We start from the raw sequence: 23,358 nt of genomic DNA on the forward strand, positions 1-23,358 counted from the left end.
CCTGAAGAGAAGCAGATGGAGCTTCGAAACGCGTCGGGCAGATCCATTACGGAGCGGCGTCTACGAGCGGATCCCCGTCCTCACCTACACATAAATAAAGCTGCTGCTCACGTGCTACTCATAAGGTGGACAACCTTGGAGCGTGAATATATATATATATATATATATATAAATATATATATATATATATATATATATATATATATATATATATATATATATATATATATAACATGTAGTTATTCAACCCCTGAAAAAGTGAGACTCCTCCCAGCTCCGCCAACGTCCCGTTCTCCATGTTTTGATTTTATATATATATTTATCTCCGGTTTTTAGATTTTAATTACCTATATTTATGTAATTGTATTTCTTTGATTTGAGGCCTATTAAGTGGATGATTAAGATGTTTGGTAAGATCACGACATATCTTCGAATACTAGAACTGCATTTGAATGTTTCTTCTATTTTTATCCCACGTCTGCAATCATGTGCAAATGTGCAGCTATTTAATAGGTCTTGACTGGTAATGGCGTTGTCATGTGATCAAGGTCCCCTGGAGGATCGAAACACGTTATGGCCGACATTAAAATGGTAATCTAAAGCACCAAATTTTGGGTCCGTGTCTGCTTGCCAAGCGGCAATTCTGTGGAGTGGCGAAGGCAGCGTTCCTGATATATATATATTTAATAAAAAACAAGTAAAAATAAATTTTAAAAAACGTAAAATGCTCCAGTGTCTTACCGTCATTCCACTTCATGCAATACTGAAAGCAAAAAGCTTTTACGGTTAGAAATTTTTTTCAACAGCCGTTTACTAATCACTTCGCCAGAGCTGCAAGGTCACCTTTCAGAGATGAAACCTTTGCTCCGCGCAGGATGGATCTTATAGGCTCCGCGTTTCAAGTAAATAAGGCCCTCTGAAAGGTCCCAGGATGGAAATCCCTCAGGCCTGCTCTCTACATGCCTCTCCTTCGTACCTGGGAACAGCCATTTAGAGGACTGAAATGATCTAACAAACCTTCCCATACACTTTCTGTCAAGGAGCAGGACTACCGGCGCAGGTGTCTTTGCACATTCCAGCTCCTAGCATCGTGGAGGACAGAAGCGTAACGAGTAGCTAGCATCGGTAGCAACAATAATAATAACGACAATAATAATGCTGATAATTATCATATTAGTAATAATCCTGATAACCATAATGTTAATCACTTTACAAAAATTCATTTCTGCGTATCTGCCATTGCACTGCCTTGGTCCTGTGAAGTCACTATAAATACAAGAGTTGCAATTACTAAACTCTGGTATGCTGTTTCTGTTGGTTGAAGCGTCGAGTTAGCTCATTCAGAGTCAAACCTACCTCCTGGGTGTTCTTTTAGCACCCGGATGCTGTGGCAAAGACTATAATGTACTAAGCTGTTATGCAGCGTGCTCCAATAGATCCATCCAGAGGGAGGTGCTGTCAATATATGAAGTGACAGAACCCCAGAATCTTGGCCTGAATCAATGCAAAACTCTTTCGCAGATGGATTTCTCCACATTCATGGTGGCTATTTCAAACTGTGAGTATACCACTCCATCGCTTGACACATACACTACAGGGGTTCCACGTAGGAAAATATATAAACACAACAGGGGTTCCACGTAGGAAAATATAGAAATATTGCTAGTCAGAGTTTCAATCAATCGCATAGAACACCATTGATGCATCCACCTTGGAAACAATATCTCAAGTTATTTATTGACCTTTTCATCCTATGAGTAATGAGGGAGTGGTTTCTACTTGGAGCCTCGGAACTAGTTTGTGTGTTCCTGAAATGTTAATGGTATTCCTAAGTCATTATAAGCTCTGCATTGGCCTGGTAAGGCAGGTTCAGTGTATGTGTAAAATGTTCGCATATTAGAACCTATTGCTGGAAAAGTGACCCATGAGTACAATACTTCAGTTCTATAAGCTTTGTGCGCCTCAACCACAAACGTAACATCTCAACCACCTTTGGGTAGCCCTTGTAATGTTCATTGTGCTGTCACCGCAGGTCTGCAAGTCGGGCACTATGGCCATCTTTCTAGCACAGCCTTGTCATTCATAGTGCTTTCTACTATTGTAAGCATCCCAACGCATTCAAGGATAAAGGTATTTGGATCCTGCTGTCTATTGACATGATTTGAAGAGCCTTGTCATCATATTAACAAATCCAAAGCCTTGTACCTTTTTCACTTTCCCCTAAATTGTATTATTGAAGTATACCATTAATGGCTGTCTTTCCATCCTTGATAAACTGGTAATTTAAAGAATTTCAGATCCCACAGAAACTCAAAAACGTGAACAGTCCCCCAGCAGGGATGTTTGTTTGGGGTACCCTTTGACATGATGAATGCATCACCAACTATCTTACAACTCCAGTCGAATTTATGGAGCAAGAGTGTCTCTTTTGACCCTCCGGGTTCCGCTCACCTCAAACCCATCTTCTCTCCTTAGTTCTGCTCCTTGGTTGGTTTTCACGTCATCACACACCTTAAACTTGCAGTATACATTGATCACCTTCTCCAATAACTCATCCATTTCAAGATTTCGTTTCACTCCCAAATGTTTATCTCAAACACTACATCGCTACTACCACCGATGTTTGAAGAGATGCACAGCAGTGTTGCATTGTCTTGAACACTCTGTAACACTTATCTTGCCAACAACAACTTGTTTGAATCTTTCTTCATTCTCTCTGTTCTTTCGCTCAAACTGATCATGTTTTTTTGGATGAGTAAACTTATAGTCTTACAGGAGGAACATTGTCTATGATGAGGCAAGAAGGATACATATCTTTGGCATTACCTTCCTCTCGCAATTCCATTCCAAACAATCCTCTCGTTTTCACAGTACTGATTTTGTTCAATGACTTTTCTTTTGACCACTTTTGATGATGCTCAAAATAAACAGATGTGTACTTCTCGATTTCTGGTCAAGCAATAAAACAATGCATCATATTGAGGTCCTTGGCCTTATCACTTGTAAATGGCACTTCAAATGCTAAATTATTCCCATAGAAGTCAATGGGAGCCGGTCGTACGACGCGTACATGGACTTCCATTGACTGAATGAGTACATCGCGGACAAGTGCGCACCCTAAAGCAGGTACGCATCAGTGCCATCCGCACCGTGCCTGCCTGTTTTGAGGGGACCCATGGGTCTTCCCCTGTGTCCGAGTCGTAAGGCTGCGGGTAACAGGGGGTCCGACGCGGATACCCGAAGTCCAACTCCGGGAGCTATTGCGAGCCGAACGCTCCGACTCAACCCGGCTGTCCGAATCGAGCATCGTATTAGCTCGGTCGTGAAACGTCTCCATTGCTAGCCACGGTTTGCTTGCGAAGTCGTACAGAGCGGTTTGGACCCGGAAACTATTCAGACGGAGATTTCGCGATTGTTCGCATCGTACTTCGACGGCCGGACCCGTGTACGACTTGGACGGAAATTCAGCCTCCGAATCGGATCCGCTAATGCCGAACCTGATTCGGTGCCCTTCCGACCGAGATCGGAATCGGTCCCTAAGTGCTTGAAATAGCACCCGTCAGAAGTGTTTTGTGATCCGGCCCCCTATCTTAATACTCAAAAGAGGCTTATTATATGTGCCCCAGAGGTGTCGATCTTGTCTTAACCAAACTGCAGTTTAAAGCACACCAGCTGAACAGTTCTGTGTTATACTTATCAAGCAAACAACAAACTGCACCAATAGCTTTTAATATGTTCATTTATACATTCCTTCTACTTTTATATAGTAAAACTATAAATGTACTTGGGAGTTTTCAATCTATGGTGACATGATAAACCCATGCTCCTCTGTAACCAATGTGTCTTACTGTCCTCAATGTACCTTCTGACTAGAACATGTCCTTTTTAAATGTCTTGCTCTTTATGTTCTATAATTCTTTCTTCCCTCTGCCCTCCAAAAAAGGCTTCCAAAAATCATTAATTTGCTTACTGGCAAAGAGGGATGCATGACGGACCCACGCATGCCATTACGATGCATGCCTTTACAACGTGGTCTAAACCATGAATATGCATAAACCACACACGTCTTTACCACGCATACCACTACCACTCATGCAGCTCCATTTAAACTACCTTTACCACACCTACCTTTACCACACATATACCTGTACCACGCATACCACTACAATGCAACTTTATTATACTTGTTTAAAGATGGTTTCTGCACTGATAAATTTACTTTAAAAAAATAAAATATTTTTATTTTCAGAATTGTAGTAACAATTACAGTATCACAATTGATTTACCTCATAAAACATTTACCCTGTTTATTTTGTCAGAGAAAACTAAAGACAATACAAATGAAGTTTAGAGCTATATATTACGAACAATCCCATTTCAACAGTAGTCCTTCCTTTGTTTTTCAGTTTCTATAACATCCTGACCAAAACTGAAATGGCTGTCATAGTAAGTGGTGACTGTGTAAATGTTTTTCTCCAACAACTCAAATAAATACACCTTCAGTCAGAATAGTTAACAATTTAAAATGTACATTCCAAAACATATTTTTTAAATGAAATGTGGTTTCCCGTTCAGGAAATATATAAAGCCGTCCTCCATTTTTTGACCAGTGCTACACTGACACTGCACATGAGCACACGACTCTTTGGCTCGCCCACAATAGTGACAGTTTGCTGTGGAGACACTGACATCTACCAGGCAAAGTAAGTCAAACGTTTAAGCAAATAACATACGTGGTATAACCAGATTAATAAGAAAGCTAATTATTGTTTTTTTTTTTATTAATTCACAGATTTTCAAATATTTTAGGAAAAAGTATATTACCTTCTACAGTATTCAATTACCATAATGTGAGTAATAATTAATTGTAGTTATTGAGAAAATAATTTAAAATAGTCAAACTTATTTTTAAAAATAGTTATAAAAAAACTGTATACCTACTCCAATGGAGGTATCCTTTAGGGCAGGTGCTGGACAGAGACTAGGGACAAATTTGCTATTCATCATCCGCTGAGGATATCCCTATGGACAGGTACTCTGGGAATGTGCCTGCCGGTGACTAGGGGACACAATTAGTATTCTAACTCAGCATAGGTGCTGAAAAGTGACTGAGGCAAAATTGCTATTCTAACTCTGCAAGGGGCATCCCTCAGGGAAGGGGCTAAACAGTGACTGGGGCTATTCTTATTCCACAGGGGGGCGTCCCTCAGAGCAAGTCCTGGACATTGACTAGGGACAAAATTCCTATTCTATTTCCACTGGGGGCGTCCCTCAAGGCAGGTGCTAGACAGTGACGAGGAGCAGAATTACTTTTCTGCCTCCGCTGGAAGCATTCCTCAGGGCAGGTGCTGGACTTTGACTGGGACAAAACCAACAACATTGAAAGATAAAAAACAGAAACCCCAAACCAAATGTGGACATCACAAACTATACTTCTGGTAAGCAAATCTCACCTTTCCATTTATCCTTTTCTAACAAACAACATTTTTTACAACTTTTTTCTAGGGTATAATGTGCAAATTAACAATGCTAGTTTACATTGTAAACAGCATTTCTACGCAGTTCCTTTCCTTTGCTTACCACAGTTAACCAAATAATTAGTCATTTTTTCAATAGAGCCCTAAAAACAATGTGCAGAAATGATAAACATTATAAAACACACATTAGCTTATCCTTTTTTTTCTTTCTTTTTTGTCAACAGAATCTACAAAAATGGCTGACCCTAGACAAGCTTTGAGGCTTATTGCGAGTTTGTGGACCACCATACTCGTGGTCGCAGTCCAACCGCCATGAGCTCGGTGGTCCAACTGCCTTATTATGAGATGCAATTGTAATTGCAAAGACCACGGGTGAACCGCTGGCACCGAAAACACACCGCCAACCGCCGGGTTAACAGTTTGGGGAAGGCAGCTCCCATAGAGCGGTGCAGAGGAGCGCTAAATATGTGAAATCAAACAGGGTTTGTCTGGGTAGAGCTGCTGAGCCCAGGATTCATTGGTGGTGTGTGCAATATTTTTCATCCCATTGCACAGGCAGAGCGGTAACTCTAGGTGACTGTGTTGAAATCACCTCTGAGCATAACCACTCTGACTATGCAATGAGATAAAAGTTAGAGAGAACGTTCAACAAATAAAAAATCTTGCATCCACCTCCAATGAACCCTATGGTGTAGTCGTGAGGGAAGTATCACAAAACATTCCCATCCATATCGCTAGTAGTATGCCTGCAATATCCAACATTAGAAGGATGTTCCAGAGACAAAAACAGGCAAGTAATTCCCAACGTGTGTTCCCACAGATCTTTTGTGATATTAAAATCCCACAAGAACTAACACTTACTTTCACTAATGAAAGTTTAATACTGCAAGATAACGAAAACAGTTTAAAAAGTTTACACAATTTTTCAATAACCCATAACCTAGTAACACTGCCAATGATGGATGGCACTTTTGAATCCACACCCCATCCATTCACCCAAATATGCATTATTCATGCCAAAATAAATAATACAACCATACAAATTGTATACAGTTTACTCACAATCCTCAACCTACACTGAATTTTTGCCAGTGATAAAATTCCTGAAAATGGGCATCGCAATAAGAACACCAAAAACAGTTCCTGCACGGCATGGACTGATAAGTCCATACCGTGCAGGAACTGGTGTGCATGCACACTGGGGGCACATGGTGTGCCTCAATGCATCCATTAGGATTGAGGCACCAGGGGACCTTACAGTTTTTTCTCTGCCTCAGTGTTTATAGAGGCTTTATTATATGCTTAGCTGGACTGCAGCGGTCCCGCCAAGCATATTCCTGTCTCCTGACCGCTGCAACCCTGCCATGAAACAGCAGTACCCTGGCAGCTGCAGCAGGGCTGTTGTGGTCCCACCGCCCATATTGTAAAAGGGCAGTCTGGAGACCGCTGCACCCCGCAAGTCTGGCAGTCCATGGAAGACCAGACTCGTAATCAGGGCCAAAACCTTGCTTTTCTTTTCAATAATGTTTTATTAATGTACTTTATGCCTTTTTTATGTGATTTGGAAAAAGAACAACGGTTGCGATGCAGGCGTACTACTGTAATCTGTATGGGATCGTAATTGTGTGTTAAACATTCAAACAATACAGCATTGTACATCCCTACTATTCAATACCTCCCCTTTCAATGTTTAAAATAAATGTAGCCGCCTATAGACTTCCTAACAGTTAGTAAAGTTTGTCTTACCTGACGGCAGCTCTCCCTGGCTTCCGATCCCCACCATAACAATCCACCGACTGTCAAAACAGACGTACATGATTGTTGAAAGTAAAAGCAAAAGAAGAACAATTACTCCCATTGAAATCAATGAGACACTGTGAGAATGTGACTTTTAAAATCGTTTTACACTTGTTCCCAGTATTGTATATTTATTGTTATTTTTTAAAAATTGTAAATATTCATTAAAGATGTTTTACATGTTTTTAATTGATTAAAAATGTATTCCTATTTTAAAATTGTGTTGGACTAATTGTAATTAACAACATATATATATTTAGAAATATTTTAGTCTTATATTATTTCTGTGGTTTCAATATTCTCTTAAGGTTTTACACATTTTTACTAAATCAGTTTAACTTTGTTAATATTTTTAAAATAATTTTGATAAATATTTTCGATTTTAAAATGAATAATCAGGTATTAAATTGAATACCTGAGTATTCATGTGCTTCCCCGCTCTGTACCCCTACATCACTTATATCCTCCCCCTAAAATCAAGTGCATTCGATGTTAAGCCTCATTAAAAGTAATATTCAAATTTTTATAAATAATACTTGAATATTAATACCCACCCAATACCCCTATATCCCTTACATAGGTCCCTAAAATCTCATGTCTTTATTTTAACAACGTGAGAAGTAATTTTATTAATCATACTTTTGTGGGTTAAATTAATGCTCAAGTATTTTTTATGCCTGAGTAATAATTCACTTCCCCACTCTATATCCTTTACACCCCAGCCCTGATTTCAAGTACTTCATGATATTAAGCACATGAGATCAAATATCAAATTATATAAGTTTAAATTGTAGTAAAAAGTAATACTCAAGTATTACCTGAGTAGTAATACACTCCCCAGCCTATAAACCTTCATCACTTACATCCTGTCCCTAAAATCAAGTGTTTTATATTTTAATACTTATGAAAAGTAATTTTATTAATCACAGATTTGTAGGTTGAATTAATACCCAAATATTTTTAAATAATACCTGAGTATTATTACTCTTTTCCACCCTAAACTTCTATATACCTTACATCCTGTCCCTAATTTCAACGGCTCATGATATTACGTAGATTAAAAAATTTTTTTTTTTAAAGTAATACAATTGAATACTCAAGTATTAAAATTGAATACTTGAGTTTTAATACAGTTCCCCACACTATACACCTATATCCTTTACATTCCGTCCCTTATTTCAAATGCTTCAAATTATTAAGCACATGAGAAGTATAACGTAATACACAAGTATTAAAAAGTAATACCTGTGTATTAATACACTCTCCCAACCTATACCCTATTTCACTTACATCCTGTGCCTAACATCAAGTGATTTAGATTTCAATACTTATGAAAAGTAATTTTATTAATCATAGTTTTGTAGGTTGAATAATACTCAATTTCTTTTAAATAAGGCTTGAGTATCAATACTCTTCTCCACCCTAAACTCCTAAATAATTTCAATTACTTCGTATTATTAAGCACATTAAAATAATTTTGTTTTAAAATATAAAACAATTGAATACTCAATTATTAAAAATGAATACTTGAGTTTAATGCACTTCCAAAACCCAAATCCCCTATATCCATTGCATTCACTCACAAAATCCATGTTTTCAATTTTTTAACACCTATAAAATATTTTTAATAATATTAAAGTTAATATTGAAGTGTAAATTAATATCCAAATACTAAAAAAAAAGTATTAATACACCTTCCTATCCCTATATGAATAGGTTCCCTCATTTTTACAGTTAGAAAATGTTCAAACACATGTTAACTATATTAAAATAGTATTGCACAATATATTAACCATTATAAAATACATCTAACTATTTTTTATAAAATAATGACACTGGTTCAAAATGCTTACCGCCATACTCATATATATTTGGGTGGTAAAGGCATGCGTGGTAATGACATTCGTTGTAAAGACATATTCAATGTAATGGCATGAGAGGTAATGTTGCATGTGTGGTAAAGACTTCATTGTAACTTCATACTGCAACTGTCCTAATGCCTAACCATAATGAATATCTTTGAGCAAGATTTATATATAATGAGATTCAAGAAGGATATCAGCATGCGTGCCGGCCATTCTTACCTCCATCATTTTACTTCTAAGTAGCCAAGTGTGCAAAATGTATGCTTTCCTTACCTTTTTTAAATTTCTTTATTTAGGAAGTGTTATAATAGCGTGAACATGACCCCTGGGGGTATCAGAGTGCTTTAGACATGTACAGACGACTGAGGCAGTGGCAGTGGGAATAGATAGTGTTCTCCAATGCATATAGATGCAAAGGTAATAGCATAAAAACAATAAATAAAACAGTAATCAAAACAATGACAGCAATCAAATGTCATGTGAGTAGTGGAAGAGCAAAAAAAGGAGCGCAGAGACAGGGATCCTAGGATCTAGGGCGAAAATGTGGTCATGAGTAAAGACTTCACTTCTGTCTTGAAGGAGACCATTGAGGGATTCCGTCTGGTTTCTAGGGCCAGTGAGTTCCAGATCCTTGCGGCGATCCCAGAAAAGGCTTTGTTGTATGTTTTTATTTTGGAGAATCTCTGTAGTTTAAGCAGTAGAGTGCTCGAGCTTCTGTAAGAACTGTTGACACCTGAAAGCACCAACTTCTGACCCGTATATCTCGAGGTATTAAAGTGAAGGGCTTTATGGGTCATGCATGCAATTTTTTTATTGAATTCTTGCTTCATAGGGGAGCCAGTTGAGGATTTTATGATTTCTTTTTGCTCATGTGATAAGTCTAGCAGTGGAATTAAGGGAGGCTCTTAGAGGAGCTGTTTTAGACCTGGGCAGACCGCAAAGTGTTGTACTACCGTAAACAAGCCTAGGGATTGCTAGGGCTTGTACTACAGATTTGAAGTCATTAGGGGGAGGAAGGGTACTAGGGGCTCATTATGATGGTGGGCGGACATCAGAATGCATTCCATCACAACGCTGCTGGGACAGACCGACAGATGTGTGGCGGTCCTGGACTTTTAAAATTGCGTACGGTTCTGCTGGCTGCAGCACGCAGTGCAGGGAAATGCAAGGGGACAACCCCCAAAAAGGGAAGCCCGTAACAGGCCCCCAACCTCAATCCCTGCCAGCCTTTCTATGGCGGCATTGCCCCCAAAAAAAGGCCTTCCACAACCCACAACCTAATTTGGTGGACGGTGCCTGCTAGGCACCGCCGCCCATTTTAGGCCCCTTGCACCATCCGACAGGCAATCAGGACGATTGCCTTTGGCGGTGAAGCGGCGGCCAGACTTTACATCCACCGTGGTAGCCAACGCAGTCCTAAATGGGTGGTGGGTAAAATGCTTAGTGATGGCGGAAGGACCGCCTTTGCCAGCTCAGCAGTGGCAGTCCTTCTGTCATCATAATTACCCCCTTATTTTCCTCCGGATGTTCATTTGCAGTTTTGCTCCTTTGGTTGCTGCACTGTTATACTTCTGCATGTTGAGGTTTTTATCAAGAGTGATTCCCAGAGATCTCTATAACTAGGGGTCGGCAAATGAGCGCTGTTATTTGTTCTAGTCATTCCTAAATAATGGGAGAGTGTGACGATTAGTAAGAATTTGGTCTTGAGGGTGGTTAGTTTGAGGTGGTTTACAGCAAGCAAGGACTGGGTTTTTTGTAGAATTTAATTAAGGGATCTGATGTCTTCAGTGGAGGATACTTTTTGGTACTGTTGGGTGTCATCCGCATACATATAGATACTGTATGTTGAAAGAGGTCAGACATTTGGTGAGAGGCTTCATGAACATGTTAAAGAGACTGGGTGAGAGGGAGGAGCCTGTTACACTCCTAGAGTGACAGGAAATCAAAACAAGATGACGAACATGAAGTACAGCAAGGAAGCTCCCGGGTGTAGGGTGACACGTTTGTGAAAATCCCAACAATACCCGACCACCCACCCGTCTGGATACAATTACGCAGCACAGTGACACAAGGAGGTTGTGTTCTCAGTGGATCAGGTCTGGATGATGAGGCCTCCCTCCGCAGACTCTGCATAATCTGTCATCGTTCCAGACTACTTCTGCTTCAAGTGGGGTTGCTTATCGCCTGCCCTGACTCACGTGCCCTCATCAGTGAGCGGTTGCTGTTCTGGAATACTTCTGCTTCAAATGAGGTTGCTTATCTCCTGCCCTGACTCACTCATCCTCATTGGTGAGTGCGGCCTCACGGGAAGTTGGAAATTGGCTGGAAGTGTGGTTGGGCCTCAACTGGAGGCATGTGTCCACCAACCCATTGCTCCACATCGGTCAGTGCAGCATCTGCGGCATGCTCCCCCAACTCTGGAGGCTCAGCAGATCTTCTGTAGTAAGCCGGGGTTCTCTCATTTGCTTGAATATTAAGGGGGTTGAGTGGGTTGGGACAGTGGAGTTTTCCTCACTTTCCTCATTCCCCAGATACTGGCGGCTACCACCAGAACTCCCACCATCCTCTGCCCGGACAGGCCTTTGCTCCCTGGGTTCCTGCATCTGCCTGGCCATTGTGAGGCATTGGCAGTCGTGATTCCCCCCTGGTGTGTACCCTCCTGTTGCCTCTCGGCTTTGATAGTATGGACAGTGCGCTGTTTGGCGCTGACGCCGCGGGATTCTAACTTGCATATTTGGTAGCATTTATATATGGCACCTATGTAGCTTCCGCATTTGGGCATTGCCATTTGATCTGGACAGGCCCCCATTTTGGGGGCACCCCATCATCTCTTTTACCATACGCGCTCCACTGTATTAAATTAAAATGGTAGAAACAACACAAACATAGGACCATTGGAGAGTCATGAATATAAAGAAAGGACTCAGTATTATTCTTTAGGCTAACAATAATTCATACACTGAAGAAGGGCTCATATGGGACAGCCATCTTGGAATGGTATTATTCCTCCATTTTTATTTCACTTTCACCTAGCCCCTTGAAATCTGCCCTTTTTCTCTATTCTTCTGTGCTAAACAATCTTAGCCTATTTTGGCTTTTACTTCATTCCTCCCTTAGACTATCTGGGGAATCATTTCAGTTTCTTCCCTCTCACTATTTATTTGTTCCCTGATTTGTTCCGAGTTTGGGTCATATCTGGACATATTGTAAATTGTTAACTTGTTTGCTTAATTTGCCTTTTAATTAGGGTTTTCTGGATGACCTATGATGGGTCTAATGATAAATGGTCTGGATAGGTTCCCCCCTGAGCCTCTGCACCCCCTCCCTACAGCGTCCCCCAATTGGCATTCTTTTGGGAATCCTCTCTCCCGATTCTGTCCGACCCCCAGCCTCGCCCCCTAGATCTCTACCTCATCCTTGTTCATTTTTATATCTTACTGTCCTGATCTCAAAGCAGCCCGTATTAGGCACATTCCTGCTATAGTTTCACAATTTGCTGCCTCCTATTTTAACCCTGTCCACCTTCTCCTTCTCCCTTCACCTGCTTCTCTCCCTCTGTCCTCTATCAGTCTGTCCTTGATATGGATCATCTGAAAAGTACGGATGCCAAACTGGAGTCATCAGCCTGCCATGCTTATACCATTAAATACCCGCCAAACCTGTCAAAAAAATCAGTCAAAAATTTTAAACGTTGACTTCTCAAAGCACTCCTAGAGTCCCTGGTCTCGGATCCCTACTTCTCCATGAAACAGGAACCTTAACCGGTGACCTTATCCTTTACAAGAAGAGAAGAGCACAATGGATGAAAGACATGTACACTTTGCTCTCGATCTGCACCTCCAAAAAAACTCTGCATGGCCTAAGAACTTCAGTTGTGCCAACAATCACCATATACATTAATGGGATCATCTTCATACAATCATCCGACTGCAACTTGGAATTATTTGAGGATATTTTCCCTCTCATCAAGTAAATGGCAACGGGGTTGGAATCCTTTTCCCATGGTCTTCCTAACTCGGCATCCATCTCTAATTGGACACCATTACCAGACCCCCCCCACTATGCAGCGACACAATACCCCGTATCTCACACCCAGTTCAGTTTCATCAGAATCTCATGGCCTTGACACTCATACACTTGCACGCAAGCACAAACTTCTCCGCCGACACCACACTCTTCACTTCTTTAGGGGTGGGTGGAATTTGCTTAGTTGTGATAAAAAATCTCTCTGAGCACGCAAAAGTTCTGCAAACACGTGGAATTTCTTGTTCCGCCCATTTGCGATGCTTTTTTCCTGCTTTGCTGTTTGCATGCTCGGAGAGAAAAATCTCGTAAACGCGGATTTTGAAAGCATGAACAAGGAATGCAAAATTACCCAAATTCCACGAGCGGAAAGGAATTTACCGCCCAGGCCTACTTCTTATGTTGTGCCTTAAGTTTGACCTGTCAAATAAAACTAGCAACCTATCTCCAGCTCCCCGTTGTGCCATATTTCATGCACTGTGCCATTTCCCTCCCTCCCTTTTCCTATGTCCCCTCTAACCATTCTTTCTCTCTACAAGCCCCCTTTGGCCCAGGTTATTCCCACATCATCTCCCTCCTCCCATTTGCCCCTGCCTCGAGACCATATAACCATCACACCTTCCTTAGTAGACAATAGACAACTCAAAGTTGACCTCCAATGCCTGCTTGGTTTTTCCTACAGTCACTCAAGAATAGATGGCCTAATTGAGATTAGAATATGTGTAACCATTTCCATGATCATTCCATGAAATTTTCTCACACCCCCTCACCTTGCAATCCACACACCTTCCCCCAATGGGACCTCAACTTCGCAGAAGTTCATGCTCCTGAGTTGGAGACATTACCTTACCCCATTACGCTCACTAGGCCATTCAGAATTGTTGACCCTCCATCAGACATTGACATCCAATCTCTCCTCCCCTCCTTTGATCTACCACAACCAGGTAATGATTCCTTTCCTCATGATAACACACACAATTTTGCCCTAATCCAATCAACCCCCCTGAACCTACAGAGGAATCCAAGACCCATTCCTAGAGGAGTAAATAAACACAACCTTAAGGGAGTTGCCCTCACACAGAGCACCCTAGTTACTTCTAAACCCCATCTCAAATGTATACTACTCAATTTTAGATTGGCCACAATATTGCCGTGGATATTGCTGATCTTATCCTCTCGCATGATCACGACCTTCCAAGCCTGACGGAAACTTGGTTAAATAACTCATCTACACCCATCCTTGACATACTGGTCCCTGCCAACCATGGTATCACTAGAATAGATAGACCTGATAGAACTGGTGGAGAAATTGCCTGCATACACCGTAATAGCCTTTCTGCGAAACAATCTCACTCATCGTTGTTATCCTCATGTGAAACTAACCCTGGGCGTAAAATCTGCTCCGCTTGCGGAGTTTGCGGATTTTCGGCAACTCTGCGTTCTGCGCAGAACAAGGAGTTACTGAAAACTCTGTGATCCACAACGGAGCAGAGTTTTTTTGTGTTTGCACGCTCACAATGTGCGCTCGGGAGTGACTTACCGGAATGCTTGCATTTGCAGTCAAGATTTCTCATCCATTCACAAGCACCACGAGATTTTGTAGCAGGCCGCACGAGCCCACAAGGGTGTGCACGCCATCGGATTTCTGGCGGACCTTTTGTGAAGATCGCGATCCCAAACACGCAGAATTTGCAATCTGGAGAAGAATCTCTCTCGAGCAGCATCAAAACATTCTCAAAATGATGATTTGGATTATAAAACTGAGATTGACATTTGGCTGTACTTTTTTGTGCAAGGAGCCCTTTTCCTTTTTTTGAAGAGCCCCAGAGTCTACAACTTCCTGTTCCTGTCCAGGAGACTCCTCCCAGTGATTTGTCCATCTTTTGTTCACTTTTCATTTGGATTTGGAGCTGGAAAGATCACTCTTTGGGTCTACTGCATCATATATCTTTGAATTTGAGTACTTTTGAATTTGAGATTTCACGAGTAAGTTGGAAACTGCTGTTGTTTGATTGGGGCATTGCACCTACATCTTTTTGTACTGTTCATCGTTTTTTTAAATGTACTGTGGTGGGTGGCCAGTAGTTTCAGTAGGAGCCTGGTTGTTTCTTTTTATGTCATTTTTCTTCTAGTTTTCTTTAATAAAAGAAAAATGCTGCAAAGTTCACTACATTTTCTCCAACTTTTGAAATCAGTTTGCAATGTTTATTTAATTCACAAGCCTAGTAGTCTGCTAATAGGGCTTTTAGCCAGTAGGCCCAAAAGTACTCATGGGTGCATAAAACAACTGTTTCTGTGATGTCTGTTGAAATTAAACATCATTTAGGGCATGAATGGCATTGGATTGAAATGCAACATGTGTTTTTTTTTGTATTTCACTTTTTATGTGTGTTAAATAAATGCCTTTTTTAGATGTGTGTGGTTGTAACTTGCAAACCTTTTTTAGCCCTTTGGATTTTCATTTTTGGCATTGTTGCATTAAAGCTGTGTTGTTTAGCATGCCACCTTTGTCTGGCCAGTGTGTGAGTGTGTTTGTAATAGTGGGCCAGCATTTGCTTTAGCTGAGCCTGCTTAATTGTTTTCCAGGCCTCCTGCTTGTTGTTTTTGTGAGTGACCATGAGGCTGGTGGCCATTTTGTGGTGGTGGAAGGGCTTTTCCCATAGACCTGCATGCCTTCTTTCCTTTCTTGACTTATTGCTTCTTGTTGTGGCCTGCCTGGCCATGTGGCTTGCGGCCATTTGTGAAGGCAGCCAGTGTGCTTTTGCAATAGGCCTGCATTGTCTGTCTTCCCTTTCTTGTTGTTGTGGCCTGACTCGCCAATTGCGCTGGCGGCCATTTTGTGAAGGATACCTGTGCACTTTTGCCATAGGACTGCTTTGTCTGACTTCACTTTCGTGTTGTTGCGGCCTGCCTGGCCATGTGGCTAGCGGCCATTTTGTGAAGGCAGACAGTGTGCTTTTGTCATAGGACTGCATTGTCTGTCTTTACTTTCTTGTTGTTGTGGCCTTCCTGGCCATGTGGCTGGTAGCCATTTTGTGAAGGCAGCCAGTGTGCATTTGCCATAGTCCTGCATTGTCTGTCTTCCCTTTCTTGTTGTTGTGGCCTGGCCATGCGACTGGTGGCCATTTTGTGAAGGGGCAGCCAGTTTGCTTCTGCATTAGGCCTGCAAACCTTCTTTGTGGTGGCCATGCCTTCTTGCTGGTTGTTGTTTTGCATGCAATGTTTCCTTCTTTTATCAAGCATAAAATGAAGCACAGTTCACTACATTTTCTAATAAATTTGCAATATTATTGATTTGAATTGATTCACTATGTGGCCGAGTCTGCCTATGGGTTTTCCAACCAAAAGGCCAAAAGCTACTCATGGGTGCATGAAACAACTGTTTCTGTGGTGTCATTTAGGAAATGGATGGCATTGGATTGAAATGTAAAATATGTTTTTTGTTTTTCCCCCCACTTTTTTCATGTGTGTTAAATAAATGCCTTTGTGGGATGTATGTGGTTGTTGTGTAACTTGCAAACATTATTTGGCCCTGTGGATTTTCTTTTTTGGCATTGTTGCATTAAAGCTGCATTGCTTAGCATGCCTCCTTTGTCTGGCCAGTGTGTGAGTGTGTTGTAATAATGGGCCAGCATTTGCCTTGGCTGAGCCTCCCCACGTGACCATGGGCTATTTTATCAAGTCTGTGCCCATATAAGCGTTCTTGAGTTCATTGTTTTCCAGGCCTCCTGCTTGTTGTTGTTGTGAGTGACCACGTGGTGATGGAAGGGCTTTTGCCATACCTGCATGCCTGCTTTCCTTTGTTCCTCTTGGATTATTGCTTCTTATTGTGGCCTGCTTGGTCATGTAGCTGGCAGCCATTTGTGAAGGCAGCCAGTATGATTTTGCCATTGGCCTGCATAGTCTGACTTCACTTTCTTGTTGTTGTGGCCCGGCTATGTGGCTGGCGGCCATTTTGTGAAGGCACCTAGTGTGATTCTGCATTAGGCCTGCATCTATTTTTCTTTCCTTTCTTCCTCTTGGCTTATTTCTATTCATTGTCAGCTGCAGCTCCCTGAATGTTGAATCCCACGTAATGCACAGTGCCAAACAGGGTCCGTTACATTTGTATTTTTCTTGTTGTTCTTCTTCTTTCCTATCCTTCCTTAGTGTACTGTACACTAGTACATCAACCATGATAGCCTTTGTTTTTGTCAGTCTCACAAATGTCTACACTGTATTATGTTTTTTAATAACTGAGGTGCTAAATGTAATAATATTAACCCCTTCCATGCTCATGACGAGCTCAGCTCGTCATGCAGTACACTGCTCGTGTGCTCATGACGAGCTGAGCTCGTCATGAACAATGGGATTTACCAACCCCTCAGCATAGGAAGGGAAAAGTCAAAGCACCCAAGATGTTAATAAGTGTGGCCACACACAAAGTTATATTTTATATTTGTTATTTTGTACTAGTAGTAATTGGACCACAACATTTAATACCACGTTTCACTGACGTTCTACTTGCTTCTTTGATTTTAGGTGCACAAAAGAGTAGGAGGCGTCATCACCCATTGTACTGCCAGACAGAAGTCCTGCTGTACACGGCGTCACGTGACGTATGACCACAGACATCTCTTCACTTTGTGCCACTGTGTGCTGCTGACATTTGAAGAAGATGGCCACAAAGAAAGGTACCAGGTCCTCCAGTACCAAGAAAGTTGCCAGAGAGAAGAAATAACTGCCACTTACCAAGACTGGTGTGCCACCCAAGATGTTTTTTGGGAGATCAAAAATTGCGCCTGCAGCAGCGGTGTCCAGGGAGCAAGCTGGGAGCAGCACCTCCGCATCAGTGGACCCATCTCTTCAACTTAGGCCCAAACCCATGTCTGTTGCAGAGGCAGCCAGTCTAATCATAACAACGCTGACGAGCAGTGATGTTGAAATTGACTTATTGTTATTGCAAAGTAGTATCCAATCAATCCAATGAACTGAGAAAAGTGGTCAGCAACAGCTGCAACTGCCTGCAATAGTAGTTGTTCCTCCCAAAGTAGGGGCAGTTCAGGAAATAGAGCTTCCTGCAGCAGGAGAAGAGCAAGCAACTCTTACAGAAGATCCATTGTCTTCCAGATCCCCAGCAAGGAAAAGGAGGGTTAGTCCATCAACTTCTTCTGAAAGCCCCCATTCTGAAGATCTAGACACCCCTTGGATCCCATCACCTCAGTCTGAGAGTGAGACACGCCACGAGACAAGGCTAGGGAAAAGGAAGATTCCAGAAAGCCTTAGCGTTATGGAGGTAGATGTAGAAAAGGAGGAGGATGATTACGAGGCATTCATCATTTGACATTAGTCCAGCACCAGTGGAGACTGACATTAACCCATCCCAAATTGCTGTGAGAGATGTGGCACAGAAACCACCAACACAGATCATACTACCAACCCCACCTCCAGCTTCCATATTTCACCGGCAGCCACGTACAACCCCCACAAGTACTACCACTGCAGAAGTAGGGACTGCAGAGAGTCACACTTTACACTCACCTACGAGTTCATCAGGCATTGCAAGTGGCACCAGCAGCAGCTCCAGGAAGTTTACCTCCCCAGTTTGGGACTTCTTTTCGGTTAGCAGGAGGGAGGTGATTATTGCGATATGTTCCATTTGTGGACAAGGTGTTAGTCGGAGTAAGCTTGGTACAAACTATGGTACCGGAGGCCAAACAACCCATCTGAAAAAACACCACTTGATCCAGTGGAAGGCACACCTGTTAGTGGGGATGAAGAAGAAGTAGAAGAAGATACAATCACGGTGGAAGGTGAACAAGAGGGAGACATTTTCTCCTGTACACAAAGTATCCCCCTCCCAAGCAGTGCAGTGGTACCACCCACATCCTCATCAGCAACATCTCAGTGGCACAAGAGTCAGAGTCAGGCTGAGACACCAAGGGGTCCCAGGCAAGAGAGTACTGGAACGCAAAAGCATGCTTTGAGCACAACATCTGGCGTCAAGAAGTCACCTGCATTAGTGACACCAGAAAAGAAAAAATACAGGCTACCATTCTCAGCATGTTTAGGTCAGAGGGGCAGTACAAACTCAACCACCCGATGGCACGTTTGTTCAATGCGAAGCTGGCTAAAATATTAATACTGGACCTCCTCCCTTTTTCTTTTGTGGGGGGATGGGTTTTCTTGAATTTGTGATAGCTATCTTCCCAAAATGGAAGGTTCCCAGCTGGTCCTATTTCACCAGAGTTGCTGTTCCAGCACTATATCAAGATATGCTGGAATTGCTTGGACAAGCTTTGCAGCAGAGTGCTGTTCACACTATCCACCTGACAACAGACATGTGGACCAGTTGCCAAGCCACTGATTACATGTGCATCCCTGAACACCTGATCTCTTTTATGGGAGTTATAGAAAAGATATCTGCAGCAGGTGTTGTTGACACCTTAATGCCACTCGGAAACATGCAACTGTAGCCATGTTCGCCATGGAGAAATCTCATACTGCTGCAAATATTTTGGAAGACTTTGACAGCAAGGTCTTCGAATGGCTGCGTCCAAGAGGGCTTAACGTTGGTTTTGTTGCCACAGACAATGGCAGTAATATAGTTAGGACCATATATGATGGTGGCTATTTCAGGGTCCTGTGTTTGGCGCATTGTATTAACATAATTGTTCAAGACTTTCTGAAAAAAGAAGACTTTAGTCAGCAACTTATGGACCACCTGCAAAAGATTTTGCATAAATTTCAACCATTCTTTTAAAGCCCGGAAGCAGCTGAGGCTCATTCAACGTGAGCATAGAGTGCCAGTTAGAGCACTCATCTAGGAGGTGCCAACACATTGGAACTCATTTATTACATGCTTGAACATATGTTTGAGCAGTACAGACCAATCAATGAATATGTCATGCTAAGAGGGTATGCTACTGTGAAAGGCGTGACCATTGAGATGGACCAATGGGCATTGATAAATGCCTGACAGAGATGCTACTTACTTTCTAGCTCTTCACACGTGAAGTCAGCAAGACAGACTGTACTATGGGCCAAGCTATCCCATTGTTGCACATGCTACAGGAACAGCTGAAGGGGGTGTCTGCAATATACACAGGTTTGGAGGAAAAAAAGAAGCATATGAGTTGGTGGAGAGCTTAACCCTTTGCTTATCTGCAAATACAAGGGTGCAAAGAGTCATTGTGTCATACAACCACTACATTTCTGCCACAACTCTGGATCCCCGGTACAAAGCAGTGCTGAACACATTGATTCCTTTTTCAAAAGTGGATGTTGCCAGGTACAAAACTTGAATAGCTGCGGAAGCCAGTCACTTAAAAAAAGAACAACTGGGAATTAGAGACCTGCTACTCCAGCCCACAACAAGTACTGCAGGGCAGCGGGTGTCAAGTTCACCTTCAGAGCCGGAGGGCTGTGCGGTTGGCTCACAGCAGTCAAAACCACCAACAACACCAAGAACAACATCAACAGCAAAAAGGACAGCCCCACCAAAATCGGCACAGGAATGGTTTCTACAGCAAGGGCTTGTTCAGTCCATTGCTGAGGCACAGGCAAAATAGTCAGAGCAAAGCGGAGCACCCTTGAATATTGAGCGGATGGTCCAAGCCTATCTTGGTGACCCAAAATAGGTCTACAAAACCCATTGCTGTATTGGTATGGGAAAAGGCGCCCCTGGCCAGTGCTCAGCATGCTGGCGATAAATTATCTGTCTTGCCCTGTCTCAAGTGTCTCTTCTGAGCATGTTGTCAGTGCTGCTGGTGCCGTTCTGACAGTGAGAAGGACTAGTCACTCTCCCCAAAATGTGTAGAGGTTAACCATGATCAAAATGAATCAGCACTTTATACCACTGGATTACACCATATCTGAAGTAGCACAGCAGGAAGAGGATGATGGTGAATTAGGTCATGGAAGTATGTTAGATGACCTACTTCTGGGAGAACCACCAGTTTGAGGGTGAGCTCTACTTCCCTGACAACTAGGCTTTCGACTTGTTACTTTCTTTCCTGCCTATTTACTTTTATTACTTTTATTAATGTGTGTCTCTGTCTTTCTAGTACGAATCACAACAAATCCATTACCACTGACTTACTATTTTATTGTCGGGTTGCAGTTGCAACTGTGTGCAGTCAGTGAAGTCCACTTCTCCAAGCCCTGCTCCAGTCCACTCCTAACTCGCCCTAAATCCATTTCCCTCAAGCCAGACATTGAAAGGAGAATAGTACAAGAAATGTGTGCCTGCCTCGTCGAGTCCCTCCAAAGAAACTGACTATAGCTATCTTCCTTTCCAAGCCAAGAGGGACTGCCCCTTAAAAACAGTTAAATGATGGCATGCATTGGAACTGACTGTGACTGATTGGTGTTTGTGTTCTTGTTGTGCATGAAGTCAACTAGTATAATCTACACACAAAAAAGTGACTCTAGTCAATGTTTCCCTTCTTGTTGTTTAATAACAAAATTGTACTACTGCAGGCCTATCAATTGCATTTTTGATTCTGGACTCACTCGGTACACTACATAGTTGGACACCGTGATGACCATACTGTACTCACAGTCAGTCAGTAGCTTCGGAGATGATTGATGGAATAACTCGGGCGTTTCATGAAGTGGCCTAAAAGGTAAATAAGTCAGCAACAACCACACCAGACCTACATGTCTGTGTAGTGGTGGAGGCAGGTAAGTGTAGTGGTATGACTGACAGCGGTGCATTGATTTAGTTACTTAATTTGTAAAATTCTATATTGCTGTATATGTGTGCACTACTCAGTGCTGTCTGGCTCGAAATCTAAGCTAAGTCAAGGTTGGTTGGGCGCCACGGGCCTGCCTTTGCCCTGTTGTTCTTCTAGGTTCATGCTGAAAACAGAGTAGAAATGATTTAGTCATGCCGCCTCTGAAAGTGTTCTTGTTGCACTCCTCCTTAATTTATGCATTTTAACTTTACTTTTCTCCTTTATTTTTCAATTATCCCTTTTGTTTTTCCATCTAGACTTACAGGTGGGCCTTTATCCTGTGCTATACTGGGAAAAACAACTCACACTTACCTTACCAATCTGCATCCGCTAGGTAGGCTGTGGCACCCAAGAATGACAGACAGAGTGTCCATGGAATGAAGGACCAAGAGGAATGCTGAGATGCAACTCCTCAATAATTAAGACTGTGTGTATTTCTGTTTATTCTAGTTGCGTATATATTTGAACCCTAAAGCTATTTTTACATTTCCTTTCCTAGATTTAAAAGGAAGCCCGGTACAACAAGACATAACATGTATGTAATTTAGGTCTCTCTGGGGGCAGACAGGCAAGGCAATTGCATAATATTAATAATTAATAATATACTGCTGCCCTGTACTACTAGTCTAGTACTACTTATCATTACCCATCAAGGCATCATCATGCATGTATTTCCTTTTCTCCCTTAACAGATTTATGAAGACTGTGCATTGTACATGTGTAGTATTTGTCTTTGTCAAACCTTTCCCTCAATTACCCCTTCCCAACCATTTATCATACCCTAACCCTCTTCCCCCGGGCTGTGTGATTTATATTGAGGTGTGACTAAATTAAATTTACATAAATAATTGATCACACACTTGCTGGAGCAGATGTAGTGAAAGGAACACTAACTAAAGGCAGGGCGAGGAACTTCTTCTGCTTGCCTACCCATGCTCATTATCTGCAAGTCAATTTTTTTTCCAGGGAATTATAATTCATCATAATTAATCGCCGGCATCAATTCATCATCCTTCCAGCACTACAGGTTATGCTTGTCCACTTCATTGGTTGAGTCAACTACAGTTTGTAACTTGTACTAGGCTATCCCCGCCACCATGACGTTTTTTCTTTACTTTAGCATTGCTTATCATCATCATGGTTTCTCGTTTGGCTAACTTCCTGTGTACTGTACTTCTACTACTCCTTCCTGCGTCTTCCTCAGGCAACTGACTGTCTCATTTTTTTTGTAAATGCTACTGCCAGTTTCTATTACTAATACTACCACCACCACCATGGCATCTTGGGATACCAAACCATCTTCACCATGCAGCCATCGCTTTGCCTAAGTATAAGTAAACATCAATCACATGTAATAGAAGAGGTTTGGGGTAGGTATAATTAATAATATGGAAATTAACACACCCACACCCTTCCGAGTCCGGTTGCAAAATGCATAGACTAGGAGGAGAGACTGACAGTACTAGTAAGACAAGTCAC

The sequence above is a fragment of the Lissotriton helveticus genome, chromosome 3_1, assembly GCF_964261635.1.
Source record: "Lissotriton helveticus chromosome 3_1, aLisHel1.1, whole genome shotgun sequence".
Taxonomy (NCBI): Eukaryota; Metazoa; Chordata; class Amphibia; order Caudata; family Salamandridae; genus Lissotriton; species Lissotriton helveticus.